The 15779-nt window shown below is 40.9% G+C and overlaps 1 pseudogene; it reads left to right on the top strand.

Annotated features, from left to right (window-relative positions):
• The first annotated feature begins 9563 nt into the window (after positions 1-9563).
• On the top strand, positions 9564-9716 carry LOC126086361 (uncharacterized; annotated as a pseudogene).
• The last annotated feature ends 6063 nt before the right edge of the window (positions 9717-15779 follow it).

The raw sequence follows: 15779 nt of genomic DNA, 5'->3' as shown, positions 1-15779 counted from the left end.
TTCACTGATACTTGTCCACCATGGGCTGCCCTGCTGGTATTTGAAATACCTGTGGCATAGCCTCCAGCATCATAGCAACACACAAGCCTCCACACTATCCCAAACTGACCAGTAGTACCTGCCAAGACTGGAATTATTTTCTTTGTAGAAAACTCAAGTGAGAAAACTGAGTTTTGAAAGAGTTAACACTAAAGCACAAAATCATGAGCCAATAAAGGGTAAATCCCATGGTCTTAACCACTTTGAGTACTGTCTGTATCGGTAGATAACCCTTTTATTCCTGACTAAGTTCCAGAAATATGAAGAGTATTTGTGGCAGCAACATCATCAGGGAAAGGGCACGGGCGTTAGTAACTATCTGTTATTATCATGATTACCAAAAACATCTTTCATAAATGGTGGGGCTGCAAATAAGGAAAGGACACATTTTTGGTCCTTGAAAAAGTTATAAATGAGTTGGATGAACCAGACATGTATATAAAAAGATAGATAATAATTAAATTAGCCCAAGTTTGGCACCGAATGAATGTCTGTGACCATACAGGTTTCCCCCACTATGCGAAAGTAGAGCAATGCTATGAAACATCTTGCAAGTCGAAATGGCATAAAGCAAAGAAGCAATTACCATTAAATTAGGTGGGAAAAATTACTGAGTATTCCCAAACCCAAAAAATAACCTACCAAATTCATACCAAATAACATAAAGCCCTTACCAGCTCTCTTAGGCTTTTCTGATGCTTTAGAACATATCTTGCTAATGGGTACACAAAATAAATGGAGATAAAGCACAGACGCTCACAGACACAGCTCAAAGCTATGGTGGATTGATGCTGAGTGTAGTTCCCTGGGACGGAGCTTGGCGACACCACTCCCACCGTCACTGCTTGGGGTGTGTGCTGCCTCTTTAACAACTTGCTGCAAAACAGAAACACTGCACACTATTTCCACTTTTCACCTTTTTTTGCAAAAGCAAAAATCCCCTTCAGATTTCTTTCCGTTAGCAAAAACAGGTACTAATATAGGTCTTTCCTACCGGCCCACAAAGCAGAACGGGACTAAAGGAGCACACCAGACCAGGGGCAGGGACTACAAGCCCGGAGCGAACAGGAACACAGGTAATGGAGAACCCAAGTTTGACAAGGGAGAATGTTGACATGTCATGGGGTTGTTAACCAATGTCATAAAATGATATGTGTACTGTTTAATGAGAAGTATTATACATATATGTATATAGGCCTTTCCTAAATGCAAAGTGGTATAAAGCGAACTTTGGAAAAGCGAAAAATGGGGGTTACCGATATATGTGCTGTAAGTTCTAAGTTGGTAGATGTTAGCATTATAAAATGTATTAATCAGAAAAGGTCTTAGAGACCGTGTAACCCAAAAACTCATTTTATGGATCAGGAATTAAAAGTCAAGACAGATGAAATAAGTTGCCCAGCTAGTGGCTGAGCAGAAACGAGAACTCAGAAATAGTAAAGCCTGTCATTTCTTTGTTGTTGTTGCTAGTTGCAGTCAAGTCGATTCTGACTCATGGCAACCCAGTGTGTGTAGAATAGAACTGCTCCATGGGGCCTTCAAGGCCGTGATCTTTTGGAAAAAGTTTTCTGGGCCTGTCTTCTGAGGCATCTCTGGGTGTGTTCAAACCAATGACATTTTGGCTAGTAGTTGAGCACTTAACTGTTTGCACCACACTGTTATTAAGGCAAGAAAGTCTTCTTGGAGGAGGCAAACTTTAAGCCTTGAAGGGAAGGCAAGGCTTTAGAAGCAGAGAAGAAGGGCATTTCAGAGGACGGATGTCATAATAAAAGCTGCAGACGAGGGATGAGCATGATGTTTTCCTGCAGCGATGAGGAGATGGGTGTGGCTGGTACGCAGCGGGAAGAAGTGGGAAATAAGTTTGGAGATTGGTGGGGACCAATGTCCTGGGTACAGTGTCCTAGTTGGGGACTGGGCTGTGGGCGCTGCTCACTGGAGCACAGCTTTCTTCTCGTAGGACATCAGGTGTATGGCATCAGCCCACCTTCTGAGGAGATCCACCTTTGCTCATGTTTAAGGCCCTTCATCCATTTGTTCATCATATACTTATTGAGCCTCTACAAGATATTAGACACGGTGCTAGACATTATTGAAGAAATGATAACACGTCGGCCATGAATCAGGCAGCCAAGAGTAGAGTAATCTGGAAAGGAAGACTAGACTGTATATAAACAATCATAATACAGGGCCACATGTCGGATACAAAAAGATTGCTTTCCCATTGAATAGAATGAAAGGAAAATTGCTTCCAGTTGACAAAATTAGGAAAGGCTCCAGAACTTGCACAGAATCAGGAAGAATAAGTGGAATTGGGACAGGCAGACATGAGGGAGCAGGGGAGCATTCTAGGAGGACGGGCCAGCTTGAGCAAAGCCACCAAGATGGGAGGACAAGGGTGTCCAATTAACAGACAAGCCTAGAGGATGCAAGGAAGAAAAGGTGGGGTAAGAGGGAGCGGTGTGCATCTCCAACAAACCCTTTTAGGGTTTCATTGGTCTAGATGACAGAGATGATAGGCAGGGGTGGATTAAGCGGGAAGCATGGTATGCACCAACTTGCATTGAGCAAGGTGCCCACAGGTTTAATTGTATTTACTTGCTAATCTGTGGTCCGCAATTCCACATGGGTTTCACCATATCGTTGACGTGGTTGGGGACAGGTGAAATTGGGCACTGCAGATTGGTGGGAAGGCACAATTGGACCCATCCGTACCTTGCTTATGGGGTAATCCGGCCCAGACTGTCGGGGCAGCATTGCTGCTGTGACTATCGCCAGCTTGCTGAGTTTTCTCTCAAGAGTAGCCTGTGCATTCAAAGGCCTACAGCACTGATATCGATTGACTTTAAATTTGGGAATAGTTGGCTTTTAACAACTATACCAAGGGCATTGGTGCTTCAGTGGTAGAAGGCTCACCTTCCGTGTGGGTCATGTGGGTTCAATTCTCAGTCAATGTGCCTCACGCACAGCTTCCACCTGTCAGTGTTGCTATGATGTTGAACAGGTTTCAGCAGATTTCTAGACTAAGAAGAACCAGGAAGAAAGGCTTGGTGATCTCCTTCTGAAAATCAGTCAGTGAAAATCCTATGGGTCGCAAAGGTCCAATCTACAAGCGATCACAGGAATAATGCAAGACTCGGCAGCATTTTGATTCATTGTGCGTGGGGTCATCATGAGTCAGGGACCCACTCCCTGGCAGCTAATATCAACTGTATCGGTGGGACCCAAACAAACATCCTTAAGATTCCACTATCTAACTGTATAAAGGAAAAAAGTTTTAACAAACAATAGTATGACGTTGCACTGAGTACAACTCAGAAATGAGTTGATAAGACTCTCTGAAGCCAACCTACATCCTGGCTTTTCAGGAGTCTTGAATGTCCAAAATCAAAACAAATCAACACTTCCTCTCTGAGACTAAAACAGATGAGATAAAGAGATGTCAGCCAGGCTGGAAAAGCTTTTCAGGCTCTCTACACTGTGATGTAAATTTAGATTCAAATCAGAAAACAGGATGGTGAGCTAAGTGTTTGTTCCCCTTGTAAGGTCCACATTCCCACTTGTATGAATTTCTTTGAACATCCTGTACGATTATTCCACATGCTCCCCACCCTGGGCTGCCTCTGGTTTCAGACCGTAGACTCAGGGAGCTATGTTTCCTGGCACAGGATCATAGAAAACTTCCAGAAAGTGTGAGGAGATGTGTCATTTGGAAAGGGAGGTGGTTATCTGATGGTGATCACACCAGTCACAGGGAGGAGTTCCTCCATGGGCTGCCCCCAAACTGCTCTTGTTTCCTCTTTAGCCAGCAAGCCAAAATCCACTGCTGTCGAGTCAATTCCCACTCACAGCAACCCTATAGGACCAAGAAAAACTGCCCCATAGGGTTTCCAAGGAGCAGTGGTGAATTTGAACTACTGACCTTTTGTTTAGCAGCAGAGCCGTTAACCACTTAGCCACTGGGGCTTTTCAGTGGACAGTTCATTAAACTGATTCCTGATTGTGGCCAGAAGCCTGGCCTTCTCTCTTATCATTTTCCTCCTCCCACTCCTCTGTTTGTATGTCCCCATTTTCTTTTTCCTTCCAAACTAAAACCAAAAGTCTCCGCAGCGTTTTTGTCAGGTTTTGGAGGAAGGATGCAATAGGGCTGGGACGGGGTTGCCTGAGGGTGAAGGACGGCTTTGGACAGCAGACGTTCAAACAGTGAAGCGTTTGAGAATCCCTGTTCTGGCTGTACCTTTTCTTTCTTTCTGTACTCTTTGAAACAAGCGCCGTATTCTTCTCTCCCAAAAGTTAATGCTCACAAACTGGGCCATTCCAGGGTTCAAGAGTTTTTTTGTTTTGTTTTGCTTTTTCCTTATAAAACTTTGTGGAGAACCAAAACCAAGCCCGTTGCCATTAAGCCAATTCTGACTCATAGCAACCCTGTAAGGAAGAGTAGGACTGCCCCACTGGGTTTCCAAAGCTGTAATCTTTATGGAGCAGACTGCCACATCTTTCTCCTGTGCAGTGGCTTGTGGGCTCCAACTGCTGACCTTTTGGTTCGCAGCAAAGATACTTTAGCCACTGCTCCACCAAGGCTCCTTAATAACTGCTCTGTACTCGAAAATTACAGAGCATTTATTTCATAATTTCTAAGGGTTATTACTCAATAACAAAAGAATCTGCTAGTGAGAATACTGAAACGAATTCTGACAAGAAAATAATCTATAAAAGTATATACTTTCCCTCCAATTTTTCTAACTTTGGAACTAATTTGTTTAACGTTAGTAAGCCATTTAGAGAAATATGAAGAAGGGAAAAAGGAAAACATTTTGGGTTGTAAGGAAATGAATTTAGGTAGGAAAGCTTTCATGAGGGAGAAAGTGGGGTGGGGGAAAGGAAAGGGAGAGGGATAAAGAGAGGAAACAGTTCACTTGTAGCTGAAATGGGATCACGTCCCCACAAGACTTTGTTTTACTGATAAAAACAATGCACAGCGTCGAGGGTCATTACGTAGAGCAAACACCCAAATACTAAGGAGGAGGAAAGGATGGGTTTTTAAAAAAGATTTTGTTTTATTTTACGTTTTGGAGGACTTCAGGAGACCAGACATAGCCTGGAAACACATTCTTTAAGAACAGTTTGCTGTTGTCCAGACATTCCGTTCAAATTAGTGGCTATTCTGGAAAGAAAGAAAGATGATAGTTGCTGAAACAAGCAATCTGGAAGCAAAAGAAAGTTAATATTCCCAGATGGAAAGTTTTCCAGGCCAGTCTGGTCTCAGAATCATTGCTGTGCAACCGTAGAATTGCTGAGGGCTTTCAAATGTGCTTGTGGTGAGAGTCCTCCTTAGATGAGTGCCTTTGAAGTCCCCGTCTCTCCTCCGTAGCTTCTAAAATTATTATTGTTGTCACAATTTGTTTACTTAGGATGTAAAATATATGCTGATAAAGGCTTGGTGCTACAAAAGAGCAGAAAGCTCCTAAGGTGCGAATAGTCAAATCCCTCTTATGCAGAATTCACAGATCACGTTTTCTCTAAACTGCCCAGGCGAACATTGTGGGAGGTGGCGGGGACTCTGTTGGAATAACGGTTTTCGGAGAGAATCTGTCTCCGAGATGACAGCGACCTCAGGAAGGTTTCCATAGATAGGTCTGGCTGCTTAGCAGCGCTGCAGTCCTAGCCACCTCATCATGGAATCTTACTGCGATCCCGTAGGACAGAAGAGAGCCGTCCCATAGGGTTTCCAAGGAGCAGCTGGTGGATTTGAACTGCCGACCTTTTAGTTTGCAGCCGACTCTTCACCACTGAGCCACCAGGGCTCCAAATTGCCCCCAACATGATGAACATGGCCTGAGGGAGTCAGAGACGGGATGACAACAACATTCCCCAGGGGATTTTTGCCCCAGGAGCAGTTCTGCCACATTGGCCTTCAAGGCTCTTGGTTTTATGACTTTAGCAGTACATTATCACTGAAAATATCAAAGTCCATGGAATGACTGTAAGGATCTGTGTTCCCAGGACAAGGAGTGATAGTCACTGATTTAAAAGAAGCCTAAATGGAGTGATTTAGAGACAGGTATACTGTGAGTTGGAGTCCTGGGTGGTACAAACAGTTAACACACTCACTGCTAAATGAAAGGTTGGAGGCACCTTGGAAGAAAGGCCTGGTGACCTACTTCCAGAAAATCAGCCATTGAAAATCCTATGGGGCACAGTTCTACTCTGACACACATGGGGTCAACGCGACAGCAACTGGTTTTTTATATTGCAAGTGACGTATCTAGCTTTCTTGCTTCCGGTATTTCCTTTTACATTTCTGGTCCATTTTGCATAACTTTTTCTTCCTTATCATTTAGGAGGATTTGCTACAAAACAAACTGCGCAGTGCAAAAGAAGCCATTCCTTGCACTATGTCAGTGAAGGTATAAGACATACTGTGTTTGTCTTACAAGTGATGAAAGTAAATATATGAAGCTTACAGGTACAAAATAACCTTTTTAAAAAGTACAGAGACGTACTTGTTTGTTAATTCAGTTTTCATTTGTCCTTTATTTATTTTTACTTATTATCGTGAGATAAAGGTACAATCACCAATGTACCCATCACTGAGGCCATGAAATAACACATTCCCATTCCCTGACACTGTTTCTGACCCTCTCAGAATCCACTGGTCTCCTTTTCTCCCCAAATAAATTTTGCTCTGAAATTTCTGTTACTGATTTCCCTGGTTTTCTTTTTAGTTTGTATTGCCTATGCTTTTTTCCTTTACATAATACATCATTTAGGGCTGCCCGTAAGAAGTAGAATAAGCAGAATCATATTTCATTCTTCTGTTGCTTCTTTGCTCAACATTTTATTTTTGAGATTTGCCCATGTTAATGGAATTGTATGGTATTTCACTGTATGATTATACTACAACTTAATTATTCATTCTACCTTGAGGAGACATTTGGATTGTCTCTCCTCCTTTGCAGATATGAGCAATGCCCTGTAAAGATTCTTGTGTGTGTATTTGAGTGCACTTGTGCAAGAATTCTTGAGGACATAAACCTAACAGTGGAATTGCCGGCTTCTCATGTATGTGCAAGTTCAACTTTCTAGGTAGTGCCGAATTGCATTCCAAAATTGTTACACCTCTGAATTCCAACCAGCAGGTGTATCTGAATTCCTGGTGGTTGCTCCACATCCTTGTTGACATTTGGCATTGAACAACTGTTTCAATTTAGCCAGTCTAATATTAGGGTTCAGGGAGTACCAGAAAGATGTTTGCCTGTGTTTTATTGACTATGCTAAGGGATCCAACTGTGTGGTCATAACAAATTATAGATAACATTGTGAAGAATGGGAATTCCAGAACACTTAATTGTGCTCATAAGGAACCTGTACTTAGACCAAGAAGTCGTTTGAACAGAACGAAGGGAAGGTGTGCATCAGGGTCGTATCCTTTCACCATACCTATCCAATCTGTATGCTGAGCAAATTATCTGAGAAGCTGGACTCTATGAAGAATACCGGTGCCTCAGGATTTGTGGAAGACTCGTTAACAACCTGTTATATGCAGATGACACAACCTTGCTTGCCAAAAGTGAAGAGGACTTGAAGCACTTACTGATGAAGATCAAAGACCACAGCCTTCAGTATGAATTACATCTCAACATAAAGAAAACAAAAATCCTCACAACTGGACCAATAAGCAACATCAGGATAAACGGAGAAAAGATTGAAGTTGTCAAGAATTTCACTTTACTTGGATTCACAATTGACACCCATGGAAGCCGCAGTCAAGAAATCAAACGACAGGGACTCAAGCATAACAACAATTGTGAGGATGGTGCAGGACCAGGCTGTGTTTTTTCTGTTATACATATGGTCACTATGAGTCCGAAGCGACTTGACGGCACCTACAACAACAATAGGTGTGTAGTGGTATTTCATTGTAGTTTTAATTTACATTTCCTTGATTGCTAATGAAATTAAACACCTTTTCACAAATCTAGGGACTTTTTTTTTTTTTTTAGGGACTATTTGTGTGTGTTTTGAGAAATATCTTATTTCTTTTGCTCATTTTTATATTATATTGACTGCTAAATTTGTACTTATCGTTTCACATTAGCTCTTTATATATTCTGGATTCTAATCTTTGGTTGATTATATATGCTGAAAATATATTCTTTTAGGATGTCCCTTGCGTCTGTTTTGTTTTGCTTTCTTTTATTCTCTTTGTGGTCTCCTTTAAAGAAGTTCTAATTTCAGTATAGTTAAATGTATCAATCTTTTCTTTTACAGTTAGTGTTTTTTATCTTAATAAATCCTTCCCTATTTGAAATTTATTAACATAACCTCCTGTGTTGTCTTCTAAAAGATTTGTATCACATGTCATTGACTTTAAGATGCCACTGATTGTAAGATGTATCACAATTTCAGAAAAGGTAAAACTGGGGTGGGGGGGAAGAACATATCCTTGAAATGATGACAGCAATACAATTTTATTTTCTTGTTTATAACTTTCATCCAGTTAGAGCTGATTTTGTGATATGGAGTAAAGTGAAATCCAAACTCACTTTTTCCATGTAGATAATCAATTCCCTCCTCACCATTTATTGAGAAAGGTCATCTTTCCCCACCTATCTGAACTGCCACCTCTGTTATGCATCAAGTGTGTGTACGTGGTTGATCTTTTTCTGGTCTCTCTAGTCTGTTTTATTGGTCTATTTTCCTATACCACACTGCCTTATTAATATAGACTTGATATTAAAAAAAAAAAAAAAAAAAAAAACCCTGTTTCTGTTGAGTCGATTCCAACTCATGGCAACCCAATAGGACAGAGTAGAACTGCTCCATAGGGTTTCCAAGGAGCAGCTGGTGGATTTGAACTGCTGACCTTTTTGTTAGCAGCTGAACTCTTTAACCACTACACTGCCAGGGCTCCATAGATTTGATATATAGGAGGGTGATTCTTTTCTCTATGTTCTTCTTCAACAGTTTTTTGAAGAGGAGACCTCTGTTGGGATTTTGAATGAAATCGTATTGAATCTATGTACTAATTTGTAAAAAATTACTATTTTTATAGGGTTGGTTATTTCTATCCATAAATATGGTACTTCTCTAATTTGATCTTCTTCATGGTCTCTCAGTGAATCTTTATAATTCTCTTTATAAAGGTCTTGCACTTATTTTGTTAGACTCACTCCTAAGTACCTTGTTTTTTGATACCGTTTAAATAGTATCTTTCCAAAAATTTCATTTCTAACTCTTTACTAAAAAAAACTATTTACTGAAGGTAGATATAAATGCTAATGATTTTAATAGTGACTTTTATACCCGGCAATATTGGTAAACTCTTATATACTCATCCCCATAATTTATCTACATATCCTTTTGAATTTCCTATATACACAATCATGCCATTGTGATTTCTTCCTTTCCAAACTTTATATATTTTCTTTTTCTTCTCTATTTTATGAGGACCTCTAATATAATACTGAATAGAAGTGGAAATGACATGCACTTATCTTGTTCTGCATTTTAAAAGAAATGGTTACATGATGTATGAAAGGAAAGAAGGTTAGCACTCCCCTTGACAAGGATGAAAGGGGCCCTCCAGCCTTTACAACGTGCATATGGCTAAGGCATCTAAACATGGTTTAAAAAAATAAAAAAAGAAATGGCTACTAATAATATTTGCCATAGGTTTTCATAAATGTCTTTTATCAAGGAAAATAGCCCTCGTTTCCTTTGAAGTTTTATCTGGATAGATGTGAATTTTATCAAAGACTTTTTCTTCATCGGCCTAGATCATCACATGATTCTTTTTCCCTTTACTCTTTTAATGCAGTGAATTATATTAATTGATTTTTCTAATATTGAACTAACCTTGCATTCTGGATAAGTCCATTGGTGATGTTAGTTAAGATCTTGCTGGATTCAAATTGCTGAAATTTTGTTCAGGACTTTTGTGTCTATATTTATGGATGACATTGCCCGAAATATTTATTTCTCATAATGGCCTGGCAAGATTTTTGAATAAAGTTATGCTAGTCTCATAAAATGAGCTGAGGAATAATCACTCTTTTTCCATATTCTAAAATAGCTTGCATGAGATTAAAATTATTCATTCCTATAATATTTGGTAGAAGTCACTCATAAAACTGTTTCAAACTGGATTTTTCCTTTGCAGAAAATAATAACAGATTCGAGTTCTTTAATGGTTATAAAATTGCAGTAGTAATAGCATCAGAACCTGTCTAACTTCAGGGGGAATAATGACCAGGATCAGCCCAAAGCTGATTCCCATGAAGTGGAGGTCAGACATACACCCACCCTCCAGCCATTTTACCAATTCTGACACCAGCTGTCCCTCCCACAGAACTCTCTGCTTCTCTTCTGGGTTTAATAATCTGTTGCTATGGCCACACAGAACTCACAGACCATGCTTACAGTTAAGTTATTTATTAAGGAAATAACAGGGTGCAACATGGGAGCAGGATCAACACACTACAACTCAGGATCTGGATCAGGAAGTATGTAGGGAAAGTCACCCTTCTTCAGTGCGGGGTAGCTCTTTCAGGTCCTCTTGGCCGTGCAGGTCTCCTCTCTCTCTCTCTCTCAGGACAGGCCTCCTCTTGGCCCCCTCAGAAGAGGCTCTCTCAGGACGGGCTCCTCTTGGCCCTACCATCTGTCACTATCGACTCTGCTGCAAGGCCCCTTCCAGAACTGTCACTGCTGGCTCTGACACTGGGGCCCTTCTGGGCCTTTTGCTGTCTTCAGCGTTATAGCCCTTGACCCATGTTATAGCTCTTCTAGGAGGTTCTTTGCCTCCTCTCTCTGCTCCTTCTCTCCTCTATCTCCTGCTTCTTCCTGGTACTTCTATTCCTGCTTTTTTCTATCTGAAAAACCTCTGTAGCGTTGGCTGGTTAAATACACAAACTCCTCATCAATTTCAAGGGATGGCCCTCCCACCAAGTCCACAAACTACCACTCCCCTCTCAGCAGGCCACAGACACTTCATTTGCATAGTCTGTTGACCAATCCCTGCAAGGTGCATACCAATCACAGGGCAGGTTGCAGCACTGGACCAGACAAAAAGTATCAAATCAAGTTGTTTGTTTATAGCCTAACCAGGAAATGTCAATCACCCTGGCAAAAGTAACAAACCCTCCCAGATAGAAAACTAGGGCAAGGATAACTCCTCAGGGCTTAGGTGAAAAAATCTTTGAAGCTATTTTTCCAAAGAACCAAGGCTACATAAAGGAACTCATTTCACCACAATGGTATTGAGTGTATTCTGGTTTTATCTTTAAGTTTTATTTTATTAACTTATATTTCTTGGAATTTTTTTCACTTCATCTATGTTTTCAAATTAATTGGCATAAAAAAGCTTACAAAATTTTCTTATCTTTTAAGGTTCTGTATTATGTGTAATTATAGCTTTGTCTTTATTCCTCACATTGTTGTGCTTTCTCTTTTTCTCGATCATTTTTGACTGGACATTTGTAAAATGTATTAGTTTTTCACAAATCCAGTGTTTGGCTTAGTTGGTCCTTTCTACCGTAAGTTTATTTTTCAATTTTATCTTTATTATTTGCTTTCTTCTATTTATTTGGCTTTATTTTGCTACGCTTTTTCTAGCTTTTAGCTCTTTACATTTCAAACATTTTTCTCTTTTAATATAAGCTTTTCGGTCTATAATTTTTCCCTTAACTATGTGTTTAGCCTTATCCTCAAACTTTGATGCGTAGTATCAGATATTTGGTAAGTAATATTTAAATATTTTCAAATATCCATAGTGATTTGTTCTTTGACCCATGAGTTTCCAAACGAATGGGTTTTTCTATTTCCTCCTTTTAAAGAAAAAACTGGTTATTGACTAAATTGCATTGTAGTCAGAGTATATGGTCTCTATGACACAAAATTTTCAAAATTCTTTGAGACTTGCTTTATGGCCCAGTGCATGATCAATTCTGGTGAAGTTTCTGGGTGGGCTGGAAAAGAACGTTCTGCAGTTTATGGTACAATATTCCACATTTGTCCAAATTATATCAAACATGTTAATCTTTCCTTCAAATCTATTTGTCACTGATGCTTTTCTGCTCGATCTATCAATTACTACAAGATATATATTTTTTCATTACGATAATAGATTTTTTTCCCCTTCTGGGTAGGTCTGTCAATTATTACTTTCAAATCCCAGTGTCACTGCTTACTAGCTGTGAGACCTGTGGAAAGTTATTCAACTTCTCTGTGCCCCAGTTCCTTCATCTATAAATTGGTGTTAATGACAGTAGCTGCCTCATAGGTGTGTGGTGAGAATGACCAGAGGAGCTGAGAAAAGTGACTGCTTAGGAAACGCTGACAATTCTCTGTCCTCACAGACGAAGAAGTGTGAAAGCTGGGAACAGCACAGCCATTTCTTTAAGATCTGGTCACCTCCCCTGGGACCTGCCAGAGGGGAGAGCACAGCATCCCCCTCCCCAACACAGGCTCGGGAGGCTTGATTCTTATTCTGGGGAAAAGCCTTCATCCTTTTCAGGATTCTGTCAGAGATACACCCTCTGTCTGGCCCTTGCCCTCCTGATTTAGATAGGCTTCTCAATGAGTTCAGAGTTTTGGAAATAAAAGCCAGGAAGGAAATGTCTTAAAGGCAACTTCTGCTTTCCACTCTGCTAACAAACTTCCTTGAGAGGAAGAAGCAGAAAGTCCGGGTGCCAAATGTGTACAGGCCAAAGTTCATTATTGGTTATCTGGAGCAGCAGGAAGGAGAAAAAGGGGAAGCATTGTTTAGGAAGCACTGAGTTTCTGTTTATGTGATAGAAAATTTGGCAACGGGTATTGGTGAGGGTTGCACAACGTGATTAATGTAATTAGTGTCATTAAACTCTACATGTGAAAAGTCTTGAATTGGCAAATGTCTTGTATATACCTTTATAACAATAAAATAAATAAATAAAAATAAAAGAAAGCCTGGGTGCATCCTCTAAAGGGGAGGAAGGGGAGAGAATGCAAACAGAAACACGTACCATTAAAAAAAAAAAAATTATCCTGTTGGAAAAGGAATGGCTTAAGCATATGGTGCCAGTTAGAAGGAGCAGGAGGTAAAATTGCAGACCAAGAGATCACCCTAGGTGCCATGCTAGGGAATTGCCAATAACTGTGCCATGGTCAGGTCTGCAATTCAGTGGAGTGGGTGTCAAACTCTGCAGAACTGGAAGGCAGGAGATGCCTGCAATGGACCACAAGAGGGATGGTGAGGGCCTGATAGCAGGCAGGGGTGAGGTCAAAGAGTTGTGCAACTGTGGAGGACCCTGAAGGGGGCAATACGGTAATTTTGGAGAGGAGCGGACAGATCACACAGAGCTTTAAAAGGAGCAACGACTGAACGTGGAACGGGAGTAGAGGGAAAATGAAGATCCTTCCTGGGTTTCTGGCTAAGATGACAAAATGGATGTCAGTGTCATTAACCAGGATATGAGGAGATTCAGGAGGAGCAGGTGTGCAGAAGCAAAGATAATAAGCCTGAATTTGATGTGACTGTAGGCCATACGAGCCCTGGTGGTGCACTGGTTAAAGCGCTCAACTGCCAACCAAAATGTGGGTGGTTCAAACCCACCAGCCACTCTGTGGGAGAAGGATGTGGCAGTCTACTTCCATAAAGATTTATAGCCTTGGAAACCCTATAGGGCCATTCTACTCTGTCCTATAGGGTCTCTATGAGTCAGAATCGACTTGATGGCAGCAGGATTGGTTTAGTTTGGTTTGATGAGCCATGCTGGTGGTGAGGTCTAAAGCCACTGAGCTCAGGCATGTGGATCTCAGAGGAATTCTGCCTGATGAGAGCAAGAGGAAGTTTCAAGAAAGAAATATTGGTCAATAGCATCTTACCTTACAGAGATCATGAGTAATAGGACCTAAATGAGATCCATTCTGTTTAGCAACCAGAAGGTCTTTGGTGACCTTAGGTAGAACAGTTTCGGGCAGGAACAAGAGAGCAGTGAAGAAGAATACTCCTTTTTCAAAGTAGTTTGGCTGATATGGAAGCTATGAGATAAGTCAATGGCCTGAGGAAAACAGAGACAAGGAAGGCTTCTTTTTTTTTTTTTTTTTAAATGGCTGGAGGGAGAGGCCTGAGCCTGCTATCTGCTGATGAATCCAGATAAGAGTTGAGGAAGAAGGGACAATGAATGGAGTGAGGTTCTTCTCCACGGAGTTGGAAGGTGGTGAGGTCAGACTACAGGTGAAGAAGAGTCACCTTCCTCTCACATTCCAGTGGAGTAGGTGGGAATTGGATGGCTCCCCACGCACATCCCAGGAGTCAAAGACAGGAAGTAAAGAGATACCATGCATCAAACAATGAGTCCCTACTTTATTTAAGTGGTGGCGCAAGTTAAGTAGACACTCAGAATAAGAAAAATACTAGAAATGTGAACTAATCATGCAGTGAGGCATCAAACCTAAGGATGTTTGGAGGAAGGGAGAGTTGTCTAGGATTTCCTGAAAGGAAGGAAGGAAGTTCAGCAGGATATTTTTAAGGCAGGAGGTAGTAAAGACAGCCTGAGAGAAACAAAAGTCTAAGTGGGAAAAATGGAAGCGAGAAATAAAAGCAAACAGTGACTGAGCCTGTTTCAGGTTCCAGACACAGAGCTAAATTAGGCACTTCGTACATAGGTAAGCACATACAATCCTCAAAATGATGGAAAAGGGCATTACTATTTCCATTTTATTGTTGAAAAGACTGAGGATCAAGTTCTTTTTCTTGCTTTATTTCCATTTCTCCATAATAAAGTAAAATGCTTTGGAATGAGAGGAAGGATGAGACCCAGCTCAGGGGCTTCTCTTTTTAAAAATTAATTTCACTTGATGGCATTGAAAAGAGGACAAGTCCCGGATTGCTTGGGCCAGGAAAACTACACATCTCCATAGGGCCTCGATCAGGGATGGGGCAAACCCCCTGTCGAATTTTAGAGAAAGGCAGAAGGAACTTTTATGAGGAAGTCGTTGCTCGATTTCTTCAGCGTGAGAGGGAGGAGGCTGGGGCCTGTCTCAAAACAGCTCAGTCACCCCATACTCCATTTATGGCAGGAAATTTTGCTGTGACTGGGCTCAAGTCAGAATTGACTCTCTCCATGGTAATCCATGGGTTGGGCTCATCCCAGACGAGCTTTATATAAATGCCTATTTCAATACCTTCAAGGCTATGTAAATTACCATGCACATAATAATGCGAGGAACCTTGTTGGCTTCGTGGTTAAGAGCTCAGCTACTGGCAGTTCGAATCCACCAGCCGCTCCTTATAAACCCTATGGGACAGTTCTACTGTGTCCTATAGGGTCACTATGATTCCAGTCGACTCAACGGCAACGGGTACAGAATTATAATGCGTGCTGAGAAATTACTGGAATTTGGAAGTAATACCTGCACTTACATTCATAAAGTAATAGAACAGAATGTAAAAAGATGCCACAATTATATACAGGACCGGCAATCCTTTTCTTGAAGTATATTTTTGAAAGCGGGGATGTAATAAGATTTTGGAGAGAAATAACCAAACAGGCAGATGCGCTATTGGCTGAAAGTGGATTATAAAACATTAATGCCGTAAGCCTTTTTTGCACTTTAATATTCTTTTTTTGCAACTGGAGTCTAAGTTCCACGTGACACGCCTCACTGTTACCATGGAGACCAGACGAAACTTTTTTTTTTTTTTCTTAAGTAACGCTCCGATTGCCCAAGCACAAAAGGACCCTGTGCCTCCGCTCCTCAGA

Source organism: Elephas maximus, chromosome 11, assembly GCF_024166365.1.
Source record: "Elephas maximus indicus isolate mEleMax1 chromosome 11, mEleMax1 primary haplotype, whole genome shotgun sequence".
Lineage (NCBI taxonomy): Eukaryota > Metazoa > Chordata > Mammalia > Proboscidea > Elephantidae > Elephas > Elephas maximus.
Note: the sequence above shows the minus strand (reverse complement) of the source record. Positions and strands in the feature narration are given on the sequence as shown.